General features: G+C 40.2%; 1 protein-coding gene and 1 long non-coding RNA gene across 9 annotated transcripts in view; one reads left to right on the forward strand and one right to left on the reverse strand.

Annotated features, from left to right (window-relative positions):
• Positions 1 to 13,934, forward strand: part of LOC147583486 (uncharacterized) — an 813,850-nt gene that overhangs the window by 745,159 nt on the left and 54,757 nt on the right. The gene's annotated exons all lie outside the window — the stretch shown is intronic.
• Positions 1 to 13,934, reverse strand: part of GRM7 (glutamate metabotropic receptor 7) — a 900,471-nt gene that overhangs the window by 36,168 nt on the left and 850,369 nt on the right. The window contains exons 10-13 of one of the 6 annotated variants that reach the window (XR_015248268.1): positions 10,822 to 10,971; positions 10,594 to 10,715; positions 8,562 to 8,621; positions 7,796 to 7,894 (exon numbers count right to left, since the gene is read on the reverse strand). The exons of 2 other annotated variants lie outside the window; for them this stretch is intronic. The gene's annotated coding sequence lies outside the window, so the exon portion shown is untranslated. Of the gene's footprint in view, positions 1 to 7,795; positions 7,895 to 8,561; positions 8,622 to 10,593; positions 10,716 to 10,821; positions 10,972 to 13,934 lie in introns of those variants that run through there. 3 more of the 6 variants (XM_086697537.1, XM_086697535.1, XM_086697534.1) reach the window with 3 other exon arrangements.

Genomic DNA, 13,934 nt, shown 5'->3' on the forward strand with positions numbered 1-13,934 from the left:
TCCGGTTGACCCACACCTTGTATAGGGGTTAGGTTTTAAAGTTGGCATGCCTGGTAGAAAGTTGGGCATGGTCAAAATTTTCCTGCACAGTTCCCCCAATCCATGATATCTAGAGTGCGGTCCAAAGGCCATCAGCCTGGGCAGCACCCAGGAGCGTGTTAGAACCGCAGAGTCTGAGCAACCTATTGAGTCCACACCAGCATTTTAACGAGATCCTTGGATGATCACATGAACATTAAAATTTGAGAAGCACTGCCTTAAATTATTCATTAATCGCTAAGGCCTGGGACTGCAGAAGCTGAAAAGTCCAGAATTACTTATTTGGATTCTCTTTGCATTTTTGCTGAGGCTTCACTTTCCCCTAGGAGGGGAGGCCTGCCTCTAGACTGAAGAAGAAAAGCAAGGAGAGCCATTTTTCTTTTCTTCTCTTCCTCTTCTTCTCCTACCGTTTGCTACTGCACAATCCATGTAGTTGAATTAATGTTACTTGAAAATACATGTATTACATCTTTCGTTGTATTTAATACATTAGCTCAAAAAGTGGACTGCCCATCCAGCAGGCGCCAGGCAGGAACCATGCCAGGTACTGAAGCTACGATAGCCAGGGGGAAGAAACAGTTCCCAACTTAATAGACCTGAGTGTCTGAAACTGTCCAATTAGAGACACGATTAGCAGGTCTCATTACATGAATAATACATGAATGTGTTCCGTTCAGCTCAGTGTTTGGTTTCCGAATAATTTGAGCGAAGAACCTCATCTGTTAGGAGTCCCTGTTAACTGACCGCCCACTCTTTAGGCTGAGAGGGCATTTTCTGAGGGAAGCTCCTACTACCAGTTTAATGAGACTCCTCCTACAACTCTTGGGAAGGCCAGAAGGGATGGCTTGAAATAAAGGTGACCACGAGCTTCCAGATCCAGGACTCCACTGGAGAGTGGAGAATCAATGGCATTGAGAACAAAAGCATCTTCTGGGACAAGGCTGGGCAGCATGATGGCAAAGGTCCCATCTGTCGCTCTGCCAGACCCTCTCAGTACTGCACAGTCCCAAGCACATCTTGAGTGGCTGTCAGTGCCACTCCTGGTATCAGCAGTCCCCAAACAGTCTGAATAATTTCATGCTCCTGCTTCCTGGAGGAAAGAGGGGAAAATGCTTTGTTTTCGCTGCCCTCTTGGGATTTTATCAATTGCACTTTCTGGCTGCTTGCTTTCTGTTGTTAACATCTTTCTTGGAGAGGAATGCTTTTTTCACTTCTGCAGGGAAGGAAGGAGTCACCTATGAGATGAGCAGTGATCGCCTAATCGTATGATCTGAATTTCTTCCTGACATCTTAAAACTCCTTACATTAATGCCAGATGTTTGCTGTCCTCAAAATGCCATAAGGCATTGCTTAGTGTTCTCCTTTCCCATCAATGGCTGGCAGATGTTTGAGGTTTGGTGTCTTTACATGCCTTTCATCAGTACAGAAACTGTACATCTTGTTGGCTGTTCCTCCCATACAGTGGCTGCTGTGTAATGGTGTATCGTGTTTAATGAGGAATTGCAACTTGCCTCAGAATAAAAAGAACAAAGAACATATTACAGGATATTTATGTCTAAGTCTATTTACTATTTATGAAGACTCTAACAGCTTAGCAATTTCCTTCACATACAAACTGTAAAGACTGAAAAAACTATAGCTGCTTAAAATTTCACATCCTTAGTTGAATGCCTGATCTAGACTTAAACGTTCTATTTGACTATCTTTTTTAAAACAAAGCTGTCGAAGACAACGCTCTCCATTATGTCTTTTTCCTACTGTGGTGCAAGTTGAGGGCCTGATGTTATTCCCAGGGGAACTGCTGACATGGAGAGGGTGGGGTTCCAGTTTCCAGCCTCCCATCGAGGGAGATGGGCTGTGGGGGCAGCTTTCTGCCCTGAGTTGAGGGAGATTCACAAAGTGGCTGGGATGTGCTCTTCGTGAAGACAGGTCATTCTCATATCTGAACACAGAATGGTCTCCGAGAAAAGTCTGATCTCACCAAAGTCCTAAATGATTCTCTTAAATTCTGGACACAGAGGAATACTAATTACTGCATATCAGGCATAGGTCAGACCGCATCCTGGGACCTTAGCTTGTGTCATCTCACCCAACCTCAAAAGAGCCTAGTTAATGAATGTGCTCGAATCCCCGTGTTGCCACATGAGGTAGCTGAAATGGGAAAATGTTTGTGTCAAAATTATGCTATGTCTAATTCCAAAGTCCTGGACTCTGACCTGAAGGCTGGCCTTTTCTATCAGAGATGCACTGTTTGCTTCCTCTGGGATTAGATGACTTTTCACAGGCAATTAAGTTCTTTTTTTTTGAATTTTCTTTTTAATTTAAATTCAGGTTAGTTACTCCTCTTAAGAGAAATCCATCTCTGAAACCATGTTAGAAACTTGGAACTGCACTAGGTTCAAAATGGCCATGGCAGTTTTGTAAAGAAAGCTCAGAAAATACTCCTTTCTTATCGCTCCCGGTGACATAACTCACTGAGAGTCAAAACAGGGAACAGAAAAGAAAGCTGATGTTTGAAGAATGGACGAAATTGTACAATTAGGCCACTGCTTACTGCTGGAGGCTCAATTCTGAATTAGATCGTTTGAAAACCATCTTTTGTTTTATGACATGTTTCTTGTAGAATACTTAAAAGTGGGTAGATCTTTCTTGCTGTTTATAAAAGAGCTGCTCTGAACATATACCTGTCGGTTTGAAATTTTGCCCCTATAGAGACTTGGGGAGAGAAGACTTCCATTTTTTTCACTGTTGCCAAGTGTCCAGTAAATCTTGCCCTCACTGAAGTTACATAACTGTGTTCACACTTAAAACAATGATATGATATCTGACGTTGGAGCTTCTTAAGAAGGCTGGGTGGTCGGTTTTTTTCCCCCCAATCCAGAAGCTTTCTTACCTAACATAAAACTGAGTTTTGAGCTTTCAGGTCAGGGATTGGCTGTATTCCAGGGACCACTGGGTAAAATTGTTGCCTCAGCTTTTGCACTGTTCTTATATATTAGCCTTTGGTATCTTTAACTTCAGGATTTTTGAACATACCATACCATTCATAATGTCCTGTTCCTAAGTTCAGAATTCAGAGTATGCATTCTCTCTCCCAGATCTCCTGCCATAATGATTCTACAGGTTATCTCTGCTGCTACTCCTCAGTTATAAAACCCCAAATGGCACCTTTCTCTCCAAAGGTACATTCCCACAGCCTTCAGAACTGAGGATATTAACAGTTCTGATATATTTTTCTGCCTTTCTTCAGCTTCACACATCATGTTTGTCCAGTGGTTTTCAGCTGGGCAAATTGTGCCCTCAGAGAACATTTGGCAATGTCCAGAGACATTTCTCATAGATGTGCACAACTGTAGGATGGAGGTGCTACTGACATCTGTGGATGCTGTATGTCAGCATCCAGGGATGCTGCTTAAGCATGCTACAGTGCACAGGACAGCCCCCTGCAACCAAGAACTGTTCAGCTCAAAATGTCACTAGTGCCATCATTGAGAAGCCTTGTGGTCTGACTATACTGGAGAATGGATCCTCCTAAATGTACCTATAACTGGAAGGCATTACAGTGGTCACAAGCATGACCTCTGAGCCCAGAAGACTGAGCTTATATGCAAGTTCCTCTAATTATTAGCTGTGTGACTTTGGGGAAGTTATTTAAAATGTCTGTGCCTCACTTTCCTCATCCTTAATATGGGCCTAATGCTGCATATACAATAAGATTCTTAAAATTAAATGAACTGATGCATGCCAAGTACTTAGAATAGTGGCTTGTGCATGGGAGGTACTCAATACCTGCTGCCCACCACTGTTGGTAACAATGTTGCCACCACTGCATGTACTTGGGCTTGACTGAGGATGATCCCTCTGTGTGGCACACACCCTCTCCCATGTTGGTTCATGGTTCAAGCCACAGTTGTGAGACTGTCCTCTTGCCATCCATGAGAGCAAATGGCTGCTTTGTGTCTTCATCACATACTTCTTTTAATGGATCCATGAGTTGTGTCTGACAAGGACTTAGTTGTTCTTCCTTTTCCTTTGGGTTGTGAACTCCCCAAGGAGCTGTGGCTTGTTCTGTGCCAGCCTTATGTGTCCAGTCCCTAATGATAGTAAACACTTCATCAATCATGTTGGTTGGCTTGGGGTCAGGCTCTGTTGACAAGAAAACTAACAGACAAAAGAAATAGTAAACTCTTTCTTTTCAGACTTGGTTTAACCTCTTTAGTAAGTTTTGCAAGTTTACAATAAGAAGCTTGGATTTCAACTGGTTATATGCAGGGTCTTTATAAGCCTAGTAGAAGCTGAACAAAGTGCAAGACAAAACCCTTTTCCCTTCCATCAGACACTGCACACTCATCTCCAGCCATGCCAGCCTCCTAGCCTCAGGGAGATGTACAGCCTAAGTTATTATCTGGTATTAATAATCCATTTCTTCTATAGCCATCTATCTTTATTTTCCATTCTGGCTTGAGCTGTTTACCTTCCCATAGATAAGGTGACCTGTGGCTACTCAGTGCCAATAATCATCTATAAGTAGAAGAAAAAAAAAAGTTATTTTCTTTTTTTCCAGACTGTGCTATAAATCTGAATCTTTTATAATGAGGGATTTCCCTGACCTGGTTTAAAAATGAACTTGTCAGGCTAAAGATATTTCAGCTCTTTAAAGAGACATGGGTATGTGTAAAATGGAGTCAAAATGGGTTCTAAAGCTACCTTGTGACTAATACCTAGGATGATATTCTTAACCCCCATGAGCTGTATGATGCCACCTACTTCAGTGTGATGCCCTGAGGACGAAATGAGGTGCATCCAGCACATGCCAAAATAACACTATAAAATGTTGCATAAGGGTTAGTTGATTTTCACAGTTAATTGATCATGATCTAATGTTTAAAAATTCTATGGATTTTTCTTTTTGTCTTTTCTGCACTTTTGGAACATAGACTCATTGCTACTGTTCTGTAGACAGTATCAGCAATCAACATAATCCATTGTGTTTTTTCTCCATTAGATAAGATATAGCTTGTATGGAAAGTTCAAAAACAGAAAGAGGCAGTTTTTATTTTTGCTCTACCTTATGCAGCCATTTTACAACCTGAGTTCTGGAATGAGTGATCTGAGAAGCTAGGAAAGGTCTCTCTTCAACTGTAGTATACTGGACCAGTTGATAGAGCTGCTCTGGGATTTAATATATTACACTGGCTCTTGTTCCTAGCTTTCTATGCCAGTTTTGCAGTGAAAGTTATCCAGAATATAAATTGATAGCAGAGACTCCTTGAGACGATATACGACATCACTAACTGTTCATGATTCACATAAAACTTCTGCTTGTTGAAAATGATAGACATCTTTTGTTTTTTCCTTGTATTTTTTCCTTATTCTGAAAAATTTACAAACCACTGCCAGACACGAATGCCAGGGACTAACCAATGCATAGTACAAATCATTGACCAATGCATGGGACAATTCAATCAAATTTGACTGTGGAAATTTGACTCTGATGGAAAAGACCAATAAGTTTTCACCCAACACCCAAATTGCAAATTTGAAAAGTACCTGGAAAGGTGCTATTTGGGATTGGGTGAGGGCCTGTGCTCACATCCTTGAATATTTTAGTTGCTTTTCCTCTGTTGAGCAACATTGGTGTGGTAAATGAATATGTACACTGCTTCCATTTGGGTGGTGATTGAGAAAATCATCCTCTCCACTAACTACAGCATTCTGTAAGACGTGTGATGACTAAAGAGTTGCCACCTTTCCTGGTTTACAAGAATTATGTGCAACTAGAGAATCAATAAATCCAGAACGTTGTAGAGAGTATATGGAAGCAATGGGGAAACTTTCCAGCTGAGAGAACATTTTCTGGGTATTTTTGTTATGGTTGTTCACAGTATTTATTTTACATTCCACAATGTAGACCAGTCTTTACTAGATGCTACAAAATAAATGGACTCCAATGCCTTCAGAGAGAGTCTTTAGACTATTTCCACAATCATTGGAAAGTGCAAAGAACAAAAGACCTCTCTTCTATGAAGGATGTTCCTATCTTCCTTTTTACTTTCTCTAGGTGATGGCCCAGAGCACTCATGATCCAATAGAACTTTTAGTGATGATGGCAGTGTTTTATATTTTTGCTGTCCAGTATGGTAGTCATTAGCTATGTGTGCCCACTGACCACTTGCAGTGTGGCTGGTACAACTGAGGAACAAAAGAATTTTATTTAATTCTAACTAGTTTAATTTTTTTTAATGTTTATTCATTTTTGAGACACAGAGAGCATGAGTGTGCACACAAGTGGGGGAAGGGCAAAGAGAGGGAGACACAGAATCTCCAGTGGGCTCCAGGCTCTGAGCTGTCAGCACAGAGCCTGATGTGGGGCTTGAACCCACCAACTGTGAGTTCGTGACCTGAGCTGAAGTCAGATGCTTAACCGACTGAGTCACCTAAGCACCCCTAATGCTAACCAGTTTAAATGTAAACCCGTGTTTGTGGCTAGTGGGTACCATATGAACTGAGCAGCTACAGCTTAGTTGGTGATATTCATACGAAGAATAACAACTAATTATTGAGCATCATATTATATACCAAACATTATGTTAAGCATACTACGTACACTTATTTAATCCTAATCACAACCCTATGAGGTAGTTAGTAATATTCTACCCCTTTAGTAGAAGAGAAGTCAATGCACAGAGGATAAGCAATGCACTCACCCACCTTTTTTTTTTTTTTTTTTTGCACCTGGTCGGGCAGAAAAGCATCACTGAAAATTTAAAAATGGTCATCTCTTTGGTAACTTCTGGGCTGATTAAATTCAGAGGTGACCTACTGAGTAGCTTGGAAAGATTGCAGAAAGATGTATCAACTCCTTGTGCCTACAAAAGTCCATGACCTGTGGCCCTCTGCAGGAACTAGAAACACTGACCCAGCTTCTCATCTGATGTTGTCATGGAGATTCAGCCTTAAACAAAAAGATGGCGCTGTTTTTGGGCTCCAGGAATAGAGCTCAGCAATTAGCTTCATCTTTATTTAGTTTGTAACACCAGCCTGGAAGACTCTCTCGAGAGGAGACCTGGAAATAGCTTCTCACAGTGCTAACAGACAGCTAGAGATGATTTCCTGGGAACATCGTGGATGCCATGTGTGGGATAAACCTGAATATTTTTTTTAATCAGTCATTTTAATATCTTGGAAAACACTCAGCTCTCTAATGATCACCATCACATCAACACCATATTGCATGTGTTGATTATCAGGCAGGGTTTAAAGAAAAAAAAAGTTCCCAAACCTGGATGTGCATCAGAACCTTGGGGAAGCTTGCGACATTTTGATGAGCACCAGGTTAGAAAACAAAAGATATAAATTAGACTGAAGTATAAACTTTAAGGCATTTCAAAGAGATTTCTTCTTCACAGATTTTCTGCCATAAATAGAATTTTAAAATTGCTCCTTGGTATTTCCTTAAATACCTGAGTACTAACAGTAATATATTAATGTAACATTGCCACAGTGGTGACCGTGTTGAATGTATTTATGCCTAAATTCAGGAAATATATGCTGTGTTATGAAACTGAATGGAAGCAAAGTGTGTTTATGTGTGGTTTCTCAGGTATCTAGTTACTTCAGTAAACTTTTGGCTTTAAGACACCATTGCTCCAGAAATGATCAATACTGAACAGGTGAAAGACAAGACAGGAGATGTATTGATACTCAATCTGAAAATCCTGCAAGTTTTTCCAGACAAAAATCAGATACAGATGGATTACTTGCACTCTCAAACTTTATTACATGTGGTACAGAAATAGAATGGGTACAAGAGATCACATGGAAAAGGATCAGATTGGAATCTCCAAATTCTTTCCTAGAGGAAACACAAATAGAAAAATTCAGTTAATGTTAAGTGACCTAATAACAACAATGATAGTTAACATTTGAATAACTACTGTGCCAAACTTAGTTCTAAGTGCTTTACTTTTATGTAGTCTTCACAACTACCCTATGAGGTTATATTTTACAGATGAGGAAACTGAGGCACAGAGAGATGATCTTTTCTAAAGGGTCAGCACTTTACCCACTTGGCATAAATGAGGCAGGGTATCACATGCTGACCCTCTATTTCACTTCGTTTTACTTTGTAGGGGAGTTAGGTAGGAGCCCCCAGTGATGCTACAGTACCTGCCTCTTTACCCAGGATGCACTGAGAACCCACTACCCAGGGAGGGAATGTATTTGAAAGGGTCACATCACAGTAGATCATAGTAGGGATCTCTTTCTCAATTTGATGGTATTGATGTCTTTCCTAAATAAAGCCCCTAGAAAAGGTTCTAATGGGCTAAGGTCTGAAGACTTCCTTAGTGTAATTTCTCATGATTTTGGAATATTGAGAGGACACTGACGGTATGTGAGGAGGACCACCTAGGGACTAAGCTTGTCCTGGAAACTGGAGAAGGTCTCTTCAGTACATTCATTGGTGGGCTGGGTAGCAAAGCTTCCTCAGGACACTTAGAAGGATGTGAAATGATACTTGCCTTGGACCACCGCCTGACTGTATGCCTGTGCACATCGCCAGGTGTGCTTGCACTTTTCACCTGAATAGAAACAACAGCTGAAGTCTCAGTCTGGACTCAGGCAAACCACGGCAAATTTAAATGCAAAGGAAATTTGCAAACATGACCAAAATGAGGAATAGAGGAATTAAGTTCCTAGAACAAAAATCTAGAATTTCTCATGCAAACCCAGGGAGGCCAGCTTAATCAAATTTTCAGCTAACACAGATGATAATGACTCTGGTGCCCAGTATCTTTATGGGGCTTCACTCCTGCAAGAGCAGAGAGAAAACAGGTGATGAAGCCATGGTGGCAATTACCTTTCCACATTTTTGGGTTAGGGACATGACATTTTTTTAAAAAATGTTAGCAAATCCTTTTCTGAGCTTAATTTTATTAGCTTTGGTTCTCACGAGGAGGGAGAGTCTGCTTACAGCCATCAATGTATGACGACTTGGGACTGTAACTCTGAACTAACTGGCTGCACTCAGCCCAGGATGACTGGGAGGTCTTGAGTTTGTTATTCAATGGATTTCACTGAATTCTCAAGAGTTAAACATTTTCAAGTCTAGAAGACCCATGTTCTTAGAGCAACAACAGTCTTTAATTTTTCAGACCAACAAAAGAATTCGAGAATACGTGGAAAGAACACCGAATAGTCTCATCATTTGCAATAACATCCAGGAAGAAAAAACAAGAGGGCACATCTCATTTCAAAATGACCCTTAACTCAGATTACGATTTCTGTCTTGAAGCCCTGGAGGGCCTCTAGAATCAAACGATGAGAGCCATAAATGTTGCTAAGATAGATTATGCAGACTGAAACTCATTGTGTCCCAGTGCATTTAATTTCAGAAAAGTTGATTAAACAGGACTGTGGCCAGAAGCCCATGTTGAGACATCCACTGTGCCATTGGGAAGTTGTGTGTGTCACTAGGAAGTTGCCTCACTGCTCTGAGCCTCAGTTTCCTCATATGTTAAGTGGGGACGGTAAGTCCTCTCTCAATGGATGGTTGTAAGTCTGTAGCAAAAGGTATAATATGGTCCAACTATTATCATCATCCTAATTGATATTATTATTATTAAATTGCTATAAAGTGTTATGTGAGGCCCTTTGAAGACTGAGATAAATGAGCCTAGCTCTTCAAGGAAATTCTATATTTGATATAAGCTTGATAAATACCAAACTTCAAAGTACCAACAAAGATCTCTGAGGGGTTTTGTTAATTGATTTTGTTGTAGTACCCTAGCCTTGAAAGGAAACAAAATGTGTTTTCACAAGCAAAGATTAAGGGACTCTGTTCCACTCAGTCATTATTCTGTCACTCAAGACATACCCCAGAATGATTATTTGTACTTAAAATGCTCTTCAGCTTGCCAGCCAGCGTGGAGTTACCTGTCGAAGTTAATCATATGGAGTGGTTCATGTATCAGGCAGTATGAGCCTATCTGTCCCACAGCAGTCTCGCTGAGTGACTGATAACATTCTGTGTCAATTTCACCAAGCCGAAAGACTATTACTGACCCATCAAAAGACCAAAGTGACCCATCTCGAAAATAGAGCCTGTTGTACCTAGAGAAAAGGTTGCCCGACTTCATTGGCAATCTAGATGTCATTCCTTCCAACTTTGATGGTTTACGGTAACCAAAAAATGTAACCACATAAAAAAAGGAGAAAGCAAAGCCAATTAAAATAGAAAGATGATTAGGGACTAACAGTCCTACCTCATATATGCACATCCTTTATAAAGGAAGGCTTTTATTTACACGATTCCATTCAAGCTTCATGGTATTCCCCTGGAGAAGAGCATGCTCCCATCTTACACCAGAGGAAACCGAAGATCACATAGGATATGACTTATCCAAGATCACAGAGGTTCGTGAGGTGATAAAGCTTATGCTACCTCAAATAGGAGAGCCACCATTAGGGGCTTAGCCCAGTTTTCCTTTTTCTTGGCCAGAGAAAAGAAACAGCACACACAAGGTCATAACCAATACTTGGACCAACACTTACGTGAAGTGGGATTGCTGATTCTTGTCATGTTCTTCTAAGTGTTTGGGTCACTTCAGCAAGAACAGGCTTTGGACACATTTGCTCAGTCCTCTTAGTGCAAGCTGGGGTCCTCAGAGGTTACTCTGAAAGAAGGCAGCAATATAAAGAGAATTCAAAACTAATCTTACACTTGAAAAGAAAAAAATAATGAGAATATTCATGTGGATTGTAAAGAGAAATAATGATTACCTTTGATTCCTAGAGAAAGTTAATTTAAAATGCATCCAAGTTCCATTGTACAGCCAAAAAAAAAAAAAAAAAAATCTGCGAAGCTGAGACATGTCTTTAGAAGGCAGAAATAAGAGTCACCGTCACTTGAGTCCTGAGAGGATGCTCATTCCAGTAATTGGGAAGAAGAAAGATTGCACAGATTAACTGACTTTGGTTTAGGATACACTGTTTTCTTTTTAAATGCAAATGATACTTGAGGCCTAAAAGACAAAATCTGTCCTAAATGCCAGTCTCTAAAAATTTTTAAAAAAATTGAAAAGCACTTAATAATCAGAAAACAATGAAATTGATAATATTTTTGTTTTTACCAAATTAGAAGTGCTACTTAAGCAAGTGCATAGGATCCATTTCCAGTGGTAAATTTGAAGTTCATGTGCCCTTTGAAACACAAATAGGGTATCAGTAGTCCATAAAAGGAAAGAAGTGGGCATAAAACTTTGTTGGTTTTATACACAGGGTTAGCTCATCAAAAGACATCTTAGTTAATTACACAAATGCAGATATAGCATTGATTGTCAGTTTTAAGAGTTTTATGTAATAACTACGGCATAGTTTTGAAACCTGTGACATCAGGGTAAAAAAAAATGCCTTTCAAGGCAGTTTATAACTTTTAGACGTTTTATCTGGAAGAATACAGTTCTACTTGCTGAGTCTGTCCATGCGGAATTTTGTTATTATGTGTACATAATGTGTTCTAGGTAAGTTTAGGAGCCTTTAGTATGTGAGGTATTATACTCCAGTCAATCCATGCACATTTTCTGAGAACCTAGTATTTGCCAGGCCCTTTCCTACAGGCACAAAGATACAGGTGACTCAGTCCCTCTACATACCAGCTGCTTTCCTGCATGTCATTCCCTGCAACTGTCTGCCTCAAAACATAATATTCCAGCCTCACAGAACTGCCTTCTAGTCTCACCATATACCATATTCTTTTGTACGCTGGGTTCTTTGTGCATATTTGTTTTCTGCCTTTTGTGACTTTTCTTTATGGTTGCCTGGAGTCCTTCATCATTTGAGACCAGCTCAAACAAAACCTGGGTGATGCTCTCCACCTATAGCTTGCTAGCACTTGGCATAGACCTCTTCTAAGAGGCATTGCCAATCTGAATGATCATTTCTTACCTTCGAGTCTTCCATCAGATCTGGGCTCCCTGAGGGTATCGTCCGCTTCTGTCCCCAATTCCTAGTCTGTCCAGGGCTGGCCCAGAGGAGTGGTGCTTGACAAACATTTCTTTGATGGACCCAACTTAAAAATGCCCTTAGCGTTCACAAATCCTGGCCAGATGATGTGCTGCCATGATTAAATGTAAAACTTGACACAATTGTCATGGCTTTGGGGCATGATGTAAAAGTGTTTTATGCTAAGGGTACATATTCTAGCCATGTGAATTTTCATCCCATTCTTTAAGTTGACCTGAAGATGTAGAACTGAGGTGGCAAATGCTAATTGCTTTTTAAGGATGCTGAGATGTCAGACCCCAAGGAGAGAAATAATGGTATTTCACAGAACTCTTAGGTAGAAAGAAATAGGCCAACAAGATTTAGAGCTGCATTTATTTCTAAGGTGATTCTATGTCAAAGGTCAGGTAACGTACATTCTGTGCTATCCTATACTTACAGAGTGTTTTCAAAATGGATTTTAAATTGACAGTGTCTCGAGTAAGTGCAGAGATATCACACTGAAGGTGAAAGAGGGGCGGGGGGCGGGGAGCTTAACATGATACAAAAACTTGGTCACACAGTTCCAAAAAGCTTTAAGATGTAACATAACCCCATTATAGTAATTATAAGAGACGAGATTATTGATTTTTTTCACAATACCAGTTAATAAATTAGTGAAATGTCAATAATATTAGAACCAGCGCACTTGCTAGGAGGAACATACGTTGTAAAAACAAGACTCAGGGCTATTACTTGCAAGTCTGAATTAAGTTCAAGTTTTAAAATCAGAACACCATCCAGTGGTGTGAAAATTTACTTCCTAACAAAACAACCTGTTTCCTGACCTGGTGATGATGCCAGACTGATTGTGTCTCTATTGCTTAATTGCATTTTAAAATAAATGTCATTAGATTGATAACCCTCTGCAGGGTTTTAAAATCCACAAACATTCAGACAAGAGATGCCAGGAGGACTGATTCAGTCGATGTCTGGCCTGTGGTGTTTGTCAGAGACAGGATGTCAAGTGTGTTTTCAAGCCAGATTAGGTTCTGTTCTGTCTGAATTTGGACCTGCTTCCTTCAACCCCCTACAAGTAGGTTCCTGCTTGGAGAGTCTGCCTTTGCTAGAGTGTGGGGGCTGAAACAAGTCTTACTAGCCCAGTAGTACATATTGTTTACTCTTGAATCTACAAAATTTCCTTTACTGTTTTGTCTTCCTAAAAACAATGCAGATATGGATTTGAACACACAACTTTATGTGCCTTTCTCCACTTTTCTGCTGAGATTTCCTGTCTTACTGTAACCTGAAAAGGCAAATCCCTTCCCTTTTCAAGTAAATGTAACTTAGACCAAATTCCAAATTATTTAAAATTTTTATTATTTATTTTGAGAGAGAGAAAGAAAGAGAGCGCATGTGCAAGCAGGGGAGGGACAGACAGAAGGACAGAAAGAATCCCAAGCAGGCTCTGTGCTATCAGTGCACAGCCCCATACAGGGCTTGAACTCAGGAACCAAGAGATCATGACCTGAGCGGAGATCAAAAGTCTGACGCCTGACCGACTATGCCACCAAGGCGCCCCCAACTTCCCAATTATTTTTTTTTAAGTAGCAGTATGAGATCATTATCATTAGTGTGTAAAGACACCTTTACATTGGCAGAAAAGGAGAGCACCCAATCACAATCTTTGAAACAAGAAAATCCTAGTCAAAACTTTATTCTGAAACAGCACATCCTAAAAGTATTTTTTAACTGAAGAACATTTTCATCTTGTATCCTTTAACCCAAAAGGCATCAACTCTGAATGGAGCTAAAGAGAATTTTTAATGGATTGAGATTAATTCTATCATTTTCACCCAGGGAAAATTCCTTCTCTTTTATTCTCAGGGAGTCTCATGTAAATGGAGTGTTCA

The sequence above is a fragment of the Puma concolor genome, chromosome A2 (genome assembly GCF_028749965.1).
Source record: "Puma concolor isolate L17-30 chromosome A2, mPumCon1.1.hap2, whole genome shotgun sequence".
NCBI lineage: Eukaryota > Metazoa > Chordata > Mammalia > Carnivora > Felidae > Puma > Puma concolor.